This window comes from Notothenia rossii (assembly GCF_949606895.1).
Source record: "Notothenia rossii genome assembly, chromosome: 1".
Taxonomy (NCBI): Eukaryota; Metazoa; Chordata; class Actinopteri; order Perciformes; family Nototheniidae; genus Notothenia; species Notothenia rossii.
The window spans coordinates 58,925,113-58,942,837 of record NC_136912.1 but is presented as its reverse complement, the minus strand read 5'-3'; the positions used below and the strand labels follow the sequence as shown (position 1 = coordinate 58,942,837).

The following is a 17,725-nucleotide window of genomic DNA, read 5'->3' as shown; positions in this document are numbered from 1 at the left end:
ATCCGTTTCTTAAATGTTTGTCAACCACAGAACTTATTTCGAGCTATTTTCCAAAATCCTATGGAGAAATTGCATTGGTTTTTGACGAAGGAACCGGAAGGAGTTTACATCTGTGTTTTAGGGTGCGTCACTGTAGATCCACCCCTGCTTCAAAGAGCCATAATTTCCATCACTACTGAACTCATTCCGCATCATAACCACAAAAGTGTTTTAAACCAGGTACGTTTTTATTATTTATGTTCTGTAACGGTAAGTGTGTGATCATTACACATTTTACGTATTACTATTGGTGCCGGTGCGTTAAGACCACCTCTAGTGTCGGATTCTGGGAAATTGATTTTGAGTTTTCTCATGACAGTTAGAGTATAGGGGACAAACCAGCGGACTTTACTTCCTCTTGACACCGTCGGTTATGTACAAAAAAACACCTAAATATAGCCTATTTGTTATTGTGCTTCTGTCTTTCTGTGTCTATTCATCTGCTCCGTAAACTCCCTCAACGGGCCACTCGTTGTCTTTTCTTGATCGCCCTCTCACATACGGGAGAACACTTCACTCTCCCGCTTTAGAATTTCTGCCATGTTTCTACCACTTTAATTTGACCCTCTCTGTTATTATAGGTGGGGTAGGGCATTTTGGAGAAACCAGCTTGAGTGCGCTAGAATTTGAAAATACACAGCTGGAAAAAATCTGCCACTTCCTTACAGAGCCCCTCCTCCAACACACACGAACGCGCACATGACCAATGAGGGCACGAGACAAGTTTTTGCACAGATGGAAGGCTGACAGGCAGGTAGGCCATCCAGTTATTTTAGCCGGGCCGGCTAAAATGATTGGTCGTGCTTTTTACAGCGCTACGGCTTCCACAGATGACATTTTTTTATGGATTTTTTGTCAAAGCACTTAAGATATTCATTGCTATCGGGATGTTAAGAGCATTCCATGGAATATAACAAAAAGCGTATCTCGAGCCGGTTTCTCAAACTTACCTACCCCACCTTTAAGTTATGGAATACTAAATACATATGTAATTAGATACCTTACCATTACTGCGCTCATAAAGAATGATAAGAATGCGTATTGAACTGGTTTAATTCATTAGTCAGGTATCAAAGGCTCCGTTTACACGGAAATGAAAACGGACAGAAATCGATATAAAAAAAGTATTCCGTCCACACGGAATCGGCTCAATAAACGTGTCCATCCACATGAGACCGCTGGAGACGCTGGAGACGCTGTAGTACATACAGTATACCACAAAATACACCAAAAGCAGTGAATAAGACCTCCCGAGCTTGGTTGCCATGGTGCCCTTCTGTTTATTCTCCGCGGTGGATTCAGCGGTGAGCGGGGGTGAGCAGCAGGGGCGGACAGGGACTAAAAATCAGCCCGGGAAACTCGACCATCCAACCGGCCCAACTCAGTACCGCTAGTCAATTGTCAACGAGGGGGGGTGCTAGTGAATTGTCCGACCGGCCCACTTCGGTACCGGACCACCGGGAAAACTCCCGGTATTCCCAATGGCCAGTCCGCCCCTGGTGAGCAGCAGAGGTTGGGAGAGGCTTGGCTCTGGCTGGGCTCTGGCTGGGCTCTGGCTGGGCTCTGGCTGGGCTCTGGCTGAGCTCTGGCTGAGCTCTGGCTGGGCTCTGGCTGGGCTCTGGCTGGGCTCTGGTTGGGCTCTAGCTGTTTCGGCGGCCTCTGTTTCTCTTCTTCTCCCTCACTGAGGCGAGTGTGTGCTCCTGCTGTAAAAGGCAGGTGCACCGCACCCACTGCCACTAACTCTGAGCCTGGCTCCCGAGCAGGACGTTCTCCCCGGTAGTCTAACAGAAGATGAAAAACATCCACTGTTAGAAATTGCATGTGTGTAACCCTCCTGTCCACAAGAGGCACTGTGTAGGGAAGCAGGTAGAAGTTCCTCACAGGCTATAAATAGAGGCCTGGATGAGGACTTCCTCCTCTGTACAGGTTATGTGCGCGTTCATGTGTGTTGGAAGAGGGGCTCTGTAAGGAAGTGGCAGATTTTTTCCGGCTGTGTATTTTCAAATTTTTGCACACTCAAGCTGGTTTCTCCAAAATGACCTACCCCACCTTTAATAACAGAGAGGGTCAAATTAAAGTGGTAGAGACATATGGCCCCCCCTAAAAATGAAAAAAAAAAAAAAAAAGTTCATGATTAAACGATTTCTTGGCTGACGGAATAGGCGGAAGTAACAATTTTTGTCACTCTAGTCAGACCCATTAGAGCAGGGGTCTCCAACACGTCGATCACAAGCTACCGGTATCTCGCAAGCCCTAAATAGCCCCCAATTTACAAATATGTTGTGTTTTTTTTTTTAACGCAAGCCGTCATCGCCGCGGAATAGCACACAGCCTCTGTGAGCGAGCGAGACAGAGAGAGAGAGCTAGAGAGAGCACACCTTTATCTATTTAATGTGTTAAATAAAGAAATCATTCCAATGATATAGGACAGTACAAAATAAGAAAGAATACTAACTATAGGTAACATAATATAAGAATAAACTAGTTTAAATGATTTGTTATTGGTTGTGATCATATTCTAAAGATGTGTTGATTATTGAAAAGTATACAGCTCAGAGTACAGAGTGTTGAGAGCTGTATCCATAAATTCATTTTGTGCTCAAAGTGCACCAGATTGATGCATTTAACTTCAATATTTAAAAAAAAATCTTCCCGGGGCTGCATGCCCCCGGACCCCCCTAGAGAAGGTTAGGTCCACCCCCGAATGAAGCAGGTTCAAATAATTAAATTGCATACATTTTCTTTTAGTAAACACTGAAAACGGGTCCCACAGACCCAAACAGTACACAAAGGTAAGTGTATAATAATGTGTAATGAAACAAATGCCAATAACTGTATTGCATTGTTTTCTTAGGTGTATGCGCTATTACTTCATACTGTCTTTGTCCTTTTCGTTCTGCATTTATTGTGCCCCCCTCAGAAAATAACTGGCCCCAGCCTGGCCCCCCCAGTCAAATTGGTCTAGAACCGCCACTAGAGCAGTGTGTATAATCAGGGGTGCACATAACTTTTTTGCCCTGGTTCCAGTGGCGGTTCTAGACCAATTTGACTTGGGGGGCCACTGTGGGGCCAGTTATTTTCTGAGGGGGGCACAATAAATGCAGGACGAAAAAGAGAACTAGAGAGTATGAAGTAATTGGGCATAACAAAACAATGCAATACAGTTATTGGTATTTGTTTCAGTTAGGCTTGGGCGGTATTACGGTATAACAGGGTATTTCGAAATACCGTCGGTATGATTTTCAATACCGTGACGTCACAGACTGTGCGCCAAATCACAGATGCGTTTCATTCTATTACACTGACACGGAGTTTTGACAGGGACGACATTGGTTGTAATGCACAGCACGCGCCAGCAGAGGGCAGGGGAAGGCAGTCCGTCTTTCCCGCTCTCAGAGCTCAGCACAGAGCTGAGCTGAGTAAGATGGCGGCAGCATTTGCCGGCCCCGAACTCGGACAACTAGTAAAAAAGAAAAATGCCTCTGCGCCTGTTTGGGACTATTTCGGGTTTACTCGTCGCCAGTGACTTCATCCAGCACAACGAGAGACAGAGGCACTTCTTTGGGAATGTTTAAGTCGGGGTGAGTGAGTGTTGACATTTTTTAATCCTATGCAACTGGTTGATGGTTTTGTAGTCGAGGTCGGACGGTTTTAAAAACGAAAGCATTTACGTGCTAAACATTCACGCGAGTAATCCAATGAATCAAATAAAAATAAGGTTTTTAACACATGCACGGAATAATATTGCCAAACTAGTTAGTGAATATAGCAAACTTTATTCAATAAGTCAAGTATTTACTCCCGGAAAATGTTTATGTATGATGATATATTGTTAACTTAGCTCACTATGGAAACAACGTCGGACATCTACAAACGCGTCCTGTATCCGATCTCAAAATGTGCCATTTGCACAATGTGTCATGTATGCAGCCCTTGTTTTGCACTTGCGCGCACGTCGCGGCACTTTGCGAGCGTCTACCGGCTCGGGCTGCATTTTAAACCGAACATATAATATACCGTTCGAAACATCTATTTGCCACCGAACGCCACCTCACTCAAGTCGACCCAAGTCATACCGTCAGTGGCGGCTGGTGGAAAATATTTTTGGTGAGGCTGTTGATATAGTGAGTAAAACATGAAAAAAAAAAAATTTCATTGGGAGAAATGGCCCCTTAAATTGGGACTGATACCGTCATATACCGTATACCACGGTATGATGTCAGCAAGGTATGACGGTATGAAAAAATGATACCGCCCATGCCTAGTTTCAGTACACTTATTTATTTCAGATAGATCTTATAGTTATTACTGTTAGCTTCAGCTTAAGTTATAGTACCATTTTTGCACTATCACCATATCATATTTATATAAAAATAAATGCAATGAACAGTTACATCTCTACTTTACATAAGGGTGTCTGCATCCCAGGCTGTAGTTTCCTTCCCAAAATCTCACATTACAGCAACAAAATCCTGCGGTTTTTGGCAAACCGATCAACAAGTTTACGCAACAAGAGTACCAGAAAATATACATTTTTAAATCCACAGAAAAGGATTTAATATACAAGTCTACAAATCTTGAATGTTGACTTAAATAAAATACATGGATACAGATAGAAAACATAGATGTCAGATGTATTATTTCCCATAAGCACAGACACGTAGGCTATTTAACAAACATGAAGACTGAATACAGAATGCACACCTGTTTGCACGCGCACCAATCCTGCGGCTTTTGTGATTTTTGGCAAACCGATCAACAAATAAGTCAAGATTCAAAGCCTTTGACCTCCTTGACTCAATGCTAAGCACACCCAGATTGCTCAGTCTCTCATCAGTTATGATGGATCTGAGAAAAGTTTTGACCAGCTTCAATGTAGAAAAACTACGCTCACAGGAAGCAGAACTGACTGGGATTGCGACTGCTATTTTGCAGAGTCTGAAGAGCTCAAAAAACACTTCTTTATAAGGCTCAATGAACTGAACAAGCTCCACTGTACTATCAGGTCTCTGCATCCCAGTCTTTATTTTCTATCTATATCTAAAATTCTGCTGAACTGATGTAGTTCATGCCCCAAGTCCTCAATATTTGCATCATACAACTGAGCAAATGAAAACAGAGTTTTCCTTCAGAAATGCATCACTTTTGGGGTTAAGAGCTTGGATGCTATTCATCATGTCACAGTTTTTGTTTGAAAACCGTCTATTAAGCTCATTGAGCCTCTGATCAATGACAGGGTAGAAAAAGGCTGTACGAAACCCGTGTTTATCTTGTTCTGTCTCTCTCTGTCCAATAGTAGTCAGTACGAAGCTTTCAGCAAGTTTAGAGCTCAGTCGTTTTTGTCGTTTTGATGCTGGCTGTATTGCAGTATCACATTGCTCAGAAATTTTCAACTTCATCCCACAAGTTATCAAAAAATGACTCCTGCCTGAAGTCATTCAATGTCTGAACTAAAGATCCAACTAAATCCACAGCCTTTGAAAGGTCAAGGGATGAAGACTGTAACATGTCAGAGAGAAAGGTTGTTTCTGCAAACACTTTATGGAGTGTTACAAGATGCACAATGAATTCTAGATCCAACTGTGCCAGCAGACCACGTGCCTCAATAGATCTCTCACCATTGAGTTCTTGGGATATGTCTTGCAGTACTCGCTTGAGGGCCGGTAATCTATCCATAATGTTAATGTTTCTATTATGCTACAATGATGGGGAGTTGTCTTTTCTCTTAGTGTGCCACAGAACAACACAAACAATTGTATTTTTATTGTTATTATTTTTTAAAGTAAAGTAACTTGTTACTAGTTACTTTTATAATTCAGTAACTAATAAAGTAACTAGTTACTTTTTGAGAGCAGTAACTAACTATTACTAGTTACTTGTTTAAAGTAACTTGCCCAACACTGGTAACAAATCATAATATTTTAATTGTTTTCACTTTTCATTTTTAGGGGGGCCACAGGGGAGTCAGAGGTCAGTGTTAGGGGGGCACTGCCCCCCCCCCCCTAGAACCGCCCCTGCCTGGTTCTCAAAGGAGCACCTGGAGATGTTGCTTGGCGCTCATCCTTAAAATGAAATAAACCGTAACTTTTGAGGGGGTCTTGACTTTATTTGACACACGGCACTGAACACACATGCAGAGGTGAAAACAAGACAACATTAGCACAACCAGTCCTACAAGCTGTCATCACTACCCTCCTGACTGTTCTCCTCAATGTTCTCCTCACTGTCTTCCTCTCTGTCAGACATGGCAGCTGATGATGTAGGCCTACTACTTTCTCTCTGGTTGAGTCTGATTAGCTGCTTGCATCCACAAGTCAACAGCTGCTTTGGGTCGAAAGTCTCTTGTCATCTTAGACAAGTGGATGTAATCAAATAAGTACAGTATTTGAAAATAACCAATAACCTAACCTAATCAATAACAAATTAATGTAACTTATTTTATTTGTGTTGTTCATTAATATCTTATTTGACCTATTACCATTTATTTATTTATGCATTTTTTTTATTTTTGGTTACTGTCCTATAGTATACATTGAAATGATTTCAAACCTGTTTATCCCAATAATTATAAAGGAGTGCCTTGGAAATATGCGTTTACATAAATTGTGACCAAACCGTTTGAACTTAGACTAAAGTTAACTCTAAACACTGAGTCCTTACCTCACTGAGCTGTAGTTATCAGCCTCTCAGTCTGACTGGAGAGGACTCTCCCTCCACATTATTGTAGAAACATCTTCTTCTTATATCCGTTAGCGCAGCTAGCACCAGATTCTAATAACAACAGCGCCGGTATCGGTGCACTGCACCCTCCCTCTCTCCCCCGCTCACTCGCACTTTGGCTGTGAGCTGCGGGCACCAGATAAGCCAAAATCCCCCATTTTCATCACTTACAGCACCCATCGTACAGGGCAAATGAAACGTGTAACCGGGGTGAAAAGGGTGTTACATTTACTTAGTTATGAATATTGTTACATCAAGGCCGAAAATTAGGATGAGCCCCAACGGTCAAACATTTTTTTTCCCCTCCTAGAACTACCAGCTCAGCGCCCACCCAGATCTGGCGCCCTAGGCGACCATCAACGTCAGTGCTACGGGCCGGCCCTGAGTTCAACTCGCATATCTTTCTCTCTCTCTTCTCTCTCTTCTCTCTCCTCTCTCTCTTCTCTCGCTTCTCTCCTCTCTTTTCTCTCCTTTCTTTTCTCTTTTCTCTTTTCTCTCTCTCTCCCTCTCTCTCTCTCTCTCTCAATGTTGGTACGCAAATGCGCCTTTTTTCAAATGACCCGGTGCTCTTTTTTGGGCGGAGGTGCGCATGCGCACCTGCGCACCAGTTATGTGCAGCCTTGCCTATGTTAATGAAAAGACAGCCACAAGGTCGAAACAGGACAAAATGGCTCTTGCTCTTCTTTATTCCAAGACAGAAAGAGTAGAAGATGGTGTAATGCGCTATGCCACTCCCCTGCTGAGAATTCCCAATATGCCTGCCTTTCAAGCCCCCAAGGAAGGCGTTCTGCCTCGTCTCTGTGCCACAAAAAGACGCTTGTCCAAAGACTCCCTACTTTCTGAGAAATACCAGGAGGAACTGAATAAACTCACAGAGTTATGTTCAAATGTGTTCCTATGTTCAAAGGATCCCCAACGAGCAGGCTGAGCAACCACAGGAAACCTGGTATTTTCCACATCACATAGTTGAACACAACAACAAACACAGGATTGTATTTGATTGCTCTTTTGAATACATGGGACAAACCCTGAACAAATGTCTTCTGCCTAGCCCAACACTTGGTCCCTCACTCATTGGAGTACTGCTCAGATTCCGCCAAAATGCCATTGCCATCTGCAGAGACATAAAGGCTATGTTCCATCTAGGGCTGCAACTAACGATTATTTTGGTAGTCGACTAATCGGTCGATTATTTTTTCGATTAGTCGACTAATCTAACGATTATTTCTGTCACACCCTCCATCTCTGCTTCCTGTGGGCACGGCTCCTTTTCCGGGCTCCAGTGCATGTTTTACCTCAAGTCTGCACACCTGTGAATGTCACCCTGTTGTCCAGTCCCAGGATCAATTCAATCGCATTTTATTCTTGTCATTTCGCAGACCCTTGTTAATTATTATTTTAAGTTTGGAATTAATTACAGCGTCCATAAAGCTCTAGTGTGCTCTACTACGCTGTAAGCTTGGCGCTGTTTAGCAGCTCGTTGGTGGACACGCAGCCTCAACATAACTGAAATAGCGTTTGCTTAGCAAGCATTAACCATGAGACGTTCTGTTTTCCAACATGTAAGCTAACGTAAACATGACTATGGCTAACTTGCTCAAACTTACCCATGATCCAAAGTAGCAGTCCTCACGGTTCCAGGGTGCTTGCGTTTTAAATGCTCGTGCATCACTGTAGTGCTGCCGTGGAATGCCAATTCCCCTTTACAAATTCTGCATTTCACTGACTTCTTTGGCTTGTCGTCTGTGAAATACTCCCACACTTTCGAAACTCTCGGTCTCGCTTTTTTGAGCTCTTCATCACCCTCATTCTCTCTCCTTTCCGCCATCGTTCGTATTCTTTCTTCTTTGTTGTTAGTACAGAATGCAGTCATGGCAGACAATGGAGAGTATACTGCCCCCAGCACTTCCTGTAGTGCATTGCAGTTACAAATGAACATTTGCGCAGTTTTGAATTAACGTTACCGGCTCTCTGATTGTTTTTATACGACGCGTCGACACTAAAATTCCGCGTCGACGAATTTTTATGATCGACGTCGTCGATTATGTCGACTAATCGTTGCAGCCCTAGTTCCATCCGGTACGCCTTTTGAATGAGGACAAACCCCTGTTGCGCTTCATTTGGAGAGGGATGCAGCTCGAACAGGAACCCAGTGTGTATGAATGGCAAGTTATTCCATTTGGAACAACCTGCAGCCCATGCTGTGCCACCTTCGCAGTTCTAAAACATGTCAAAGATCATTGTGATGGAAACGAGGAGTTCCTTGAATCCGTCCAAAATTGTTTTTATGTCGATAACTGCCTCTGAACTGTGAACACACATGCAGAGGTGAAAACAAGACAACATTAGCACGACCAGCAATACTACAAGCTGTCATCACTACCCTCCTGACTGTTCTCCTCACTGTTCTCCTCACTGTCTTCCTCTCTTTCAGACATGGTAGCTGATGATGTAGGCCTACTACTTTCTGCAGCCCATGCTGTGCCACCTTCGCAGTTCTAAAACATGTCAAAGATCATTGTAATGGAAACGAGGAGGTCAAAATTGTTTTTATGTCGATAACTGCCTCCGAAGCTTTCACTCCCCCCAAGAAGCAAAGTCCCTCATCGACAAAATGAGACCTCTTTTCTTAGAGGGTGGTTTCGACATAAGACAGTGGGCTAGCAATGATCCATCCACTATAAAACATCTCCCTACAGAGTCCAAATCCAAGACTAACGAGCTGTGGCTCTCAGAGGGTGGAGACCCTAAAGAGCCTACATTGGGCCTTCAATGGAACTGCCTTGAAGACACGCTGGGCTATAAAAACAGAACAATCACTTACCACCAACCAACAATGAGAAATATCTACAAGGTCTTGGCATCTCAATATGACCCCTTAGGCTATCTGATCCCTTTCATTACCCGTGCAAAGATACTGGTGTAGGATCTATGGAAGCAGGATAGAGGATGGGATAATGTCATTAAGACAGAAAGCCTATTGAGGAAATGGCAATCATGGGAGTTGGAACTGCAAAATCTCCCTGACATCAACTACCCTCGCTGCTATCTCCCCATCTTCACCAACACAACCACCGACCACCATGTGCATGTTTTCTGCAACGCCTCTGAGCGTGTGTATGGAGCTGTTGCGTATACCTTCAGACGCAGGATAAACATGATCAAACTCATCTCAGTTTCATAATGGCCAGATCTCGTGTTTCCCCTAAACACCGGCTATCTATCCCACGCCTTGAACTATGTGAGGCCCTATCTGGTGCCCAACTGGCCAACCTCCTTAGTACCGATCATCATGGATAACATCCGACTCTTGCCGTTACAAGGTGTTTGTTGGCACACAGACCCTGACCGACACAAAGCTGGAGGTACACTGAAAAAAATTGACATAGGGGTTCTTTGAATTTACAGAAATAAAAACAGTAAATGCAACGGAATTAGTTCCTGTTTTGTCTCTGAATGTGATTTCATTAAGCAGACTTCATTTATTTATTGAGAATGTTAAATCTACGTATTTAAAACACTTTGACTGAACGTGATTTCATTGAAACATTTTAATCAATGTAATCGAGTGTGGTTAGAACCGGAAATGAAGTATATTTTCAAATGGCGTCCGGAGCTGTGATTGGTCCTCAGGAACTGCCGAAAAAAAGTACAGAAGAAGAGGTGTCGACAACCGCGAAAAGTATCAGTTGGTTACACAAAGCCAACCTCTGTGAGAGACTCCAAAAGTAAGTTAATTAAATGTAATGTTTCTGCTCAATACATGTTTGTACCCCTTTCCAATATAGTGCTGTGTTCGTTCGGTATGTTACAATTACGTGGACGTGTGTGTATACATGACACCATGTATTGCTAATGTTAGCTATCAAGCTAGCGCTGACATTAGCATTGATGATAGATATTAAGAATAATTTCATTATCACCATACCCGCTAATTGGGCTAATAAATACAGGCTATGGTTACGGGCCATTGTTACTGGCAGAGATGGAGAAAGTATTCAGTCTGCTTCACTTTTGCGGTTACTGCTGTGGCGTTTGTGTGATCACGTGCGCCATGCCTGTGTCGGGCATGGCGCACGTGTAGCTGTGTTTGTGAGTGTGCTCGCGCGTGTGTATGTGAGTCGGTCTCGGTCAAAGTACGTACAGTTATTTCGCTTATTTGCCGTGATTTCATTGTAATAAACGTATAACAATGAGGCCGAATCAACAACATTCTGACACCGATTAATTTAAACCATGATTGACTACTGTGGGAAGTGTAGTTACAAAACTGCAGGCAAAACACTTTAAAGCAGCCATTTTTTAATGGAGATCGGATCGGGCTAAGCTATAGTTGTTGGTGCCCTTTCCACACTTATAATAACGTCATATAAACTTTTAAAAAACAGCGACTGTTTTCCGCATGCCAAGGACCGTCTGTGACAAGGATTATTATTCATGTTCTGAACAAATATGAGATAATATGGGGATATGTGTGCTGCCAACGGCTGAAGTTTTGTTTTGCCGATTTAACATAAAGTCAGTGACGACGGACAGGCTGCACGGCTTCACTCGTGTTGGTTGAGATGGAAAGATGGAAAATACCTTTGCACTCAGAAGACACAAAGTTGTTCGTGATGGTCCAATGGTGGAGGATTTCATGGCAAGGTGGCCTGCTCTGTTTGAAGTCTCTGAGGTAAGGCTTATCCCATGCTCGGTTTTTTATCCTGAATTTTGAAGTTGATAAAAGGAAATCTATGGGCACACTGGCAAACTGCTAATATACTGTAACTGATTATATATAATTCATCTGTGCTTTTTAACCTCATCCTGGTCTCCAGTATTTGATTAAGAGGTTGCTTTTTCTTTGCACAGCATGAAAGAAAGGCCAAATGAATTGGCTGTGATTTTAGTTTTTTTAAGCAGAGGTTGAGTTCAATCATTTGTACGGCCCTCGGAGGATGTTGTAAAAATTGAAAGGAAAAAGGTTCCCCACCCCTGCTGTAAATAATAATAAAAAACCCTTGATTTATAACTTAACATCTCTGTCTCCTATTGATCTGAGTATATTATAAATAATAGCCAGTTAATTGAAGCATTATAGCACAGGCCTTTGTCAGATGGTATATTACGCAGTTTTTTTCCTGCTTCGAATAGTTCTCTCTTTTTTCACCATACCTGTGTTTGCATCACTGTGTTAAACAATGATCAAATTCCTTTTTGCTTTTATGCGTTTTCAGATCAACTCTGAATTCAAGAGAATCACGACCAAGCCACGACAATCCAAATTCCTGTCTTAGCTGGACCTCCACTCTGGCACCCTGATGAAGCTGTTCCAAAAGCGAGGAGGACAGCTTGGGGGAAGGCTGGAAACAATAATTTTGCAAATGGCTAATGTAAGTTATACAGTATCCTCACAATTATGAATAACCTATAAACATAAATGATTTTGAAAATGCTTTTGGAGAATCACGAATTTTAGAATTGTGAAAAGAGATGCTACAATATTTTACATTTTAGTTATTACATAATTTATTTGCAAGAATGGCACACAAAAAGTGCTCATCGCCAAGGAGACCATTAGTGCTTTTGCTTTTTTTTTTTTTTTTATCTTTCTCCTTTCAGTAGTGTAGTAGCTCTGCAGTGAAAGTGACCGGAGTGCCGGCTGACAGCAGCTCTAACACACTGCTACTCTTTGGTCCTCCAGTGCCACCGTAGCTTCTCTGATTGAGTAGAGCGTTGCCATTCCCTCTCTAACCACACCTTTAGCTAAAACACCCTAATTCTACACATTGTAACTTTAATTGACCCTGTCTTGAGCCATCTATCCATCTCAATTTTAAATGTGATATATAATAATTCAACTCGTATTTATCCACTGGCCACCATTTGAGAAAGATGTCCAGGGGATGTGGAGCTCACAGCAGGGCTTGCACTTTCTTAGGAACTGTGATGTTGTATTCTCAAAGTAATATGTATCCAAATGACAGTTCACACCAGTAGTTGACTTGAATTAAAGCACACGACCTGTAACAAGACACTAATCAAGTACATTTACTTTCAGTGTGATGATGTAGATGCTGGACGCGACTCAATAATCAGGGGGCTATGCATCTACATGGGGGAGGATCCAAAAGACCTTGTGCGAGAATATGTGGTATGTACATGAATCTGCCTGCTTCTTTTATACTTCTCTTCACTTTTGTTTTCATACATGATGTCTTGGGCTGAAATTGTTAATTGAAAATATAGTGGGTGTTTTTTGTTTCCTTTGTTTCATATTATGAAATATTAAATTCAATATTTCATCGTTGCTGCTTCAATTAACTTAATACATTTGGAACGTGACTTAAAGGTGGGGTAGGTAAGCTTGAGAAACCAGCTCGAGATACACTGTTTGTTATATTCCATGGAATGCTCTTAACATCCCAATAGCAATGAATATCTTAAGTGCTTTGACAAAAAATCCATAAAAAAATGTCATATGTGGAAGCCGTGGTACTGTAAAAAGCACGACCAATCATCTGAGCCGGACCGGCTAAAGTAACTGGATGGCCTACCTGCCTGTCAGCCTTCCATCTGTGCACAAACTTATCTCGTGCCCTCATTGGTCATGTGCGCATTCTTGTGTGTTGGAGGAGGGGCTCTGTAAGGAAGTAGCAGATTTCTTCCGGCTCTGTATTTTCAAATTCTAGCGCACTCGAGCCGGTTTCTCCAAAATTACATACCCCACCTTTAACTAAATCATTGATTGTTTGAATAATAACAAAGCAATCAGTGTTTTAGCTCTATGTAAATCTTCACAAACTCAATAACTGTTCTGTTATCATTCTATTTGTCTCTGTCATAGCCACTGTTGCAATTACAGGTACAACTCAATACATTTGAATATCGTGGAAAAGTTTATTAATTTCAGTAATTTTGTTTAAAATAGGTCCCCTATTATGCAACATTTTTTCACAAATGTCAATGTTCATGTCTTTTACATGTATGTGTCCCCAATGTGTTAAGAGACTCCCAGGATCTCATGGAATTTTTTTTATTTTCTATAGTTCTGATCCAACTCAGACGGAACACAAACACCTACTGAATTTTTTGTTTTTATTAGCTATTGTAGCTAAATTGTAATCATCCAGATTAAAACCAATAAACACTTGGAATAATTAACTTTGTGTGTAATGAATACATGTAATATGCGTTTAACTTTTTAAAGAGTTACAGAAATCAATCAACTTTTCCACAATATATTTTTTTTTACAGGACACAGATGAAGGCGCCATCAAGCACACGACTGTGGGGATTTATGTTCTTAAAGATGCTTCCACTGATGAACCGGAGGACATCGGGATTGTTCTAGAAGGCGTCAAAGTCTTGACAAATCTGGATAATGTAGCATTAGCTTTTGCAATGCTGTTCGGACTAATGTACGCGCTGAATTTCAGCTACCCTGCTAACCTCCAAAGCATTATTATGGAACTGGACTGGTAAGCTCTCAAACAAAGCAACTGCTCTGAAAAACACGCTCCTTCAGTAAAACGGTTCAGAGACTGCTGCAAGGAACCCCAAACAATTGAATCTGTTATTTTTTCTCTGTTATGTTTGGTATTGAAATACCATTTTAGGATTTGTTGTTGTATGCTTCGTTACAACTTGTGTTTTTAACCTGAGACAATTTTAAAGGCCATTGCTGTCTTTAGTATTTATGTTTGAGACTCTATTATAAGAAACCTTTCAATCCTGCATGTGTCTGAAATCTTTTATCTAGCATCCTCCCCCAGCTGAGAATTTAAGGAACTGTGCAACTGTTCAGCCTGTTCACTCTTATTGTTCCTTCATATATTTCTTCTAGACTGATGTTGGTCTAGCCACCACAGGTAATTTTATGTCACAAATGCTCAGGTTAAAGCATAGTTCCATGCTTTAATTATTCAATGTTCCATGCTGCAGTATTTTTCTATATTGCCTGTGCTGTAGCACCTCTTTTAAAGGTTTAAAAAAAAATATATTTGATAAATTCTATTGTTACTGTGAAAAGGGTAAAACCCAGAATTAAACCACATAATGGAGAACTAGTTTGAATGTACATAAGTGTGTGTATAGTGGTATTCTTGTTGCTTATTTAAAGCTCAATAAAGTGTTTTGATACAGAACTGCTTGAGTTTGTATTTGCCTCCATTAGAAGCTATGTGTGCAATGTATTTGAATGAGATAGACTTAGCAAGTCGTATTTGAAATTGCTTTAAACACGCATAATACGTTTTAATAATATTAGCATGAAAAATTCAAGGTACATTTACTGGTCAAAATCTAGCAACCAGAACATGATGAAATAGCTTAAAACCTAGACAATATATTTGATTAATAACATGGCTGAGTCAGCAATAACTTTCGAGGGGTGGAGGAGGTATGTCCATTATTTTGAGTTCGTCCGAAGAATAGACAGGAATGTGACGGTGAGGTGCAAACTGTGTCCATGCCAGAAGCTGTTATCCACTGCTGTAAACACCTCGTCAAACCTCAACAAACACCTGCAAAGAACACAAGCTAAGGTGAAGCTAACGCACACGCTATTTGTTGTTTGTTTATATCAACAAACAACAAAGTCTGTTCTTGTTCTCTGTCTTCCGGTTGTTGCCTGTTTTGAATGACAAATACACACTACCGCCGCCTGCTGGTAAGGAGAGTTATTGCCACTCACGCATGCGCAGTTCGTACGTGCTCGGCGAGTAAAGTAATTTTTTTGCTGCAGTAGCTTAGCAGTTGCTATATGACAGCACGGCGTTGCTAGTTAATTTTCAAAAATAAATAAACAAACAATACGAGTGGGCCAAGCACGAGCCTGTTCATATTGTAGCGTTCACCGCTATTCAAGATCACAGATCACGAGCCTTCAATTTCGAAAACGTTCTCTTTATTTTCTGGTATTGACGGCCACAGCCACGCCTTACAGAACCAATATGTAGTATAACACTCATGACTTTTCCCCACACTCGAAGACAACTCCTACCGTCTCGTACTCCCTCCACACACACACACACACACACACACACACACACACACACACACACACATACACCGGAAATGCACACACACACCTGGAAGGGGCGGTCTCTCTCTAACTCCCACCAACAACATTGCCTAAATAACTTTGGGCACGCTACAATATTATCGTTCATATTTACATTACTTTGCAAGGTAAGCAACTTCCACACTACGCCGCTCCTCCGCTCCCTTCACTGGCTTCCGGTAACTGCTAGAATAAACTTCAAGACAATGGTACTTGCGTACCATGCTGCGAATGGATCTGGCACTTCCTACATCCAGGACATGGTTAAACCGTACACCCCAGCACGTGCACTCTGCTCTGCATCAGCCAAACAGCTCGCTGCACCCGCACTGCGAGGGGGACCCAAGTTCCCATCAGCAAAAACACTTAGGTTTGCTATCCTGGCTCCAAAATGGTGGAATGAGCTCCCCATTGAAATCAGGACAGCAGATAGCTTGCACATCTTCCGGCGCAGACTGAAAACTCATCTATTTCGACTCCACTTCGAGCGATAGAATTACTAACAAAGCACTTATATACTAATAAAGGGCTGGCTTATCTAAAGCCAGTTGAGTAGCACTTGAAATGTTTGGCTCTATGAAACCTGATGTACTTATATGATTCTGTTTTCTTCAAGGTTGTACCTTCCTGGTCGAATGCACTTATTGTAAGTCGCTTTGGATAAAAGCGTCAGCTAAATGCAATGTAATGTAATGTAAGCACAACCAAAATAGTTTTGTAAAAGCAGAATTTGAACACTGTTTCTGTGCTCCTACAATTTTTTTGTATAATCCCATTACATCCTGAGCGTACAAGTACACAATAGCGATCGTTCACTGTTTCAACTGGCATGCTGTGGCATTTAACCTCATCACCACACCGCAAACAGACAGACAGACAGACAGACAGACAGACGCACAGACACGCACACACACACACACACACACACACACACACACACACACACACACACACACACGGATAGCAGGGTTGTCCACCGTTGGAGATCGCGGTCGTTTACGCTGACTTGTGAGAAATCTTTCCATTTTCAATCTATGTTCACATACTGAGAATTATAACAACATTAGCCAAGTAACAGTTTGCGCTTTAACTTACAACGACCCCTGAAAGATCTCGCGAGAATGTGTATATATATATATATATAGATACATTTTCGTAACAAAACAATGGGGTTGCTAAGCCGTTGCTAGGCCAATTGTTGGAGTTGCTATAGACAACTCCAAGCTACCCCCTGGCGCTGCCCCTGTGTGTGTGTGTGTGTGTGTGTGTGTGTGTGTGTGTGTGTGTGTGTGTGTGTGTGTGTGTGTGTGTGTGTGTGTGTGTGTGTGTGTGTGTGTGTGTGTGTGTGTGTGTGTGTGTGTGTGTGTGTGTGTGTGTGTGTGTGTGTGTGTGTGTGTGTGTGTGTGTGTGTGTGTGTGTGTGTGTGTGTGTGTGTGTGTGTGTGTGTGTGTGTGTGTGTGTGTGTGTGTGTGTGTGTGTGTGTGTGTGTGTGTGTGTGTGTGTGTGTGTTGATGTGCCGACATATAGACATATAAATGGTCCAAAAAGGTATATTCTCCGTTAGCTTACGAGCTCCTCGTTTCAGCTAGCAAGTATTTTCTTCACAATTTAGCATCACATTGGAATTTCCGATCCAGCACAAATTGAATTTGTGCTGAATCGGAATTTTTCCGATCATTCCCCTAGGAGGAGTTGGCAAGAATGTGATTAAAATGCATGAAAAACGAACATTTCTGAAAATGGCCAACTTTCTGGGGGACGGGGCTAATGAAAAGCAATTAGAAATATGTGTGCAATCATAATAGCAATGTGTATAAAGTGTTTTGTGAATATCGGAATAACTATATCCGAGTAGTTTCGAGTAATTTGCAACATGTAAATCGTAAAAAATTGTGTATTCGCTGTTAGCTTACGACCTCC

General features: G+C 41.9%; 1 long non-coding RNA gene across 1 annotated transcript in view; it reads left to right on the top strand.

The window, feature by feature from the left end:
- Positions 1–14,863, top strand: part of LOC307040611 — a 38,900-nt gene extending 24,037 nt beyond the window's left edge. Inside the window, exons 2-6 of the long non-coding RNA XR_013808536.1 lie at positions 9,194–10,487; positions 11,279–11,434; positions 11,979–12,134; positions 12,803–12,895; positions 13,999–14,863. This is a non-coding gene — a long non-coding RNA (uncharacterized lncRNA). The remainder of the gene's footprint in view (positions 1–9,193; positions 10,488–11,278; positions 11,435–11,978; positions 12,135–12,802; positions 12,896–13,998) is intronic.
- The last annotated feature ends 2,862 nt before the right edge of the window (positions 14,864–17,725 follow it).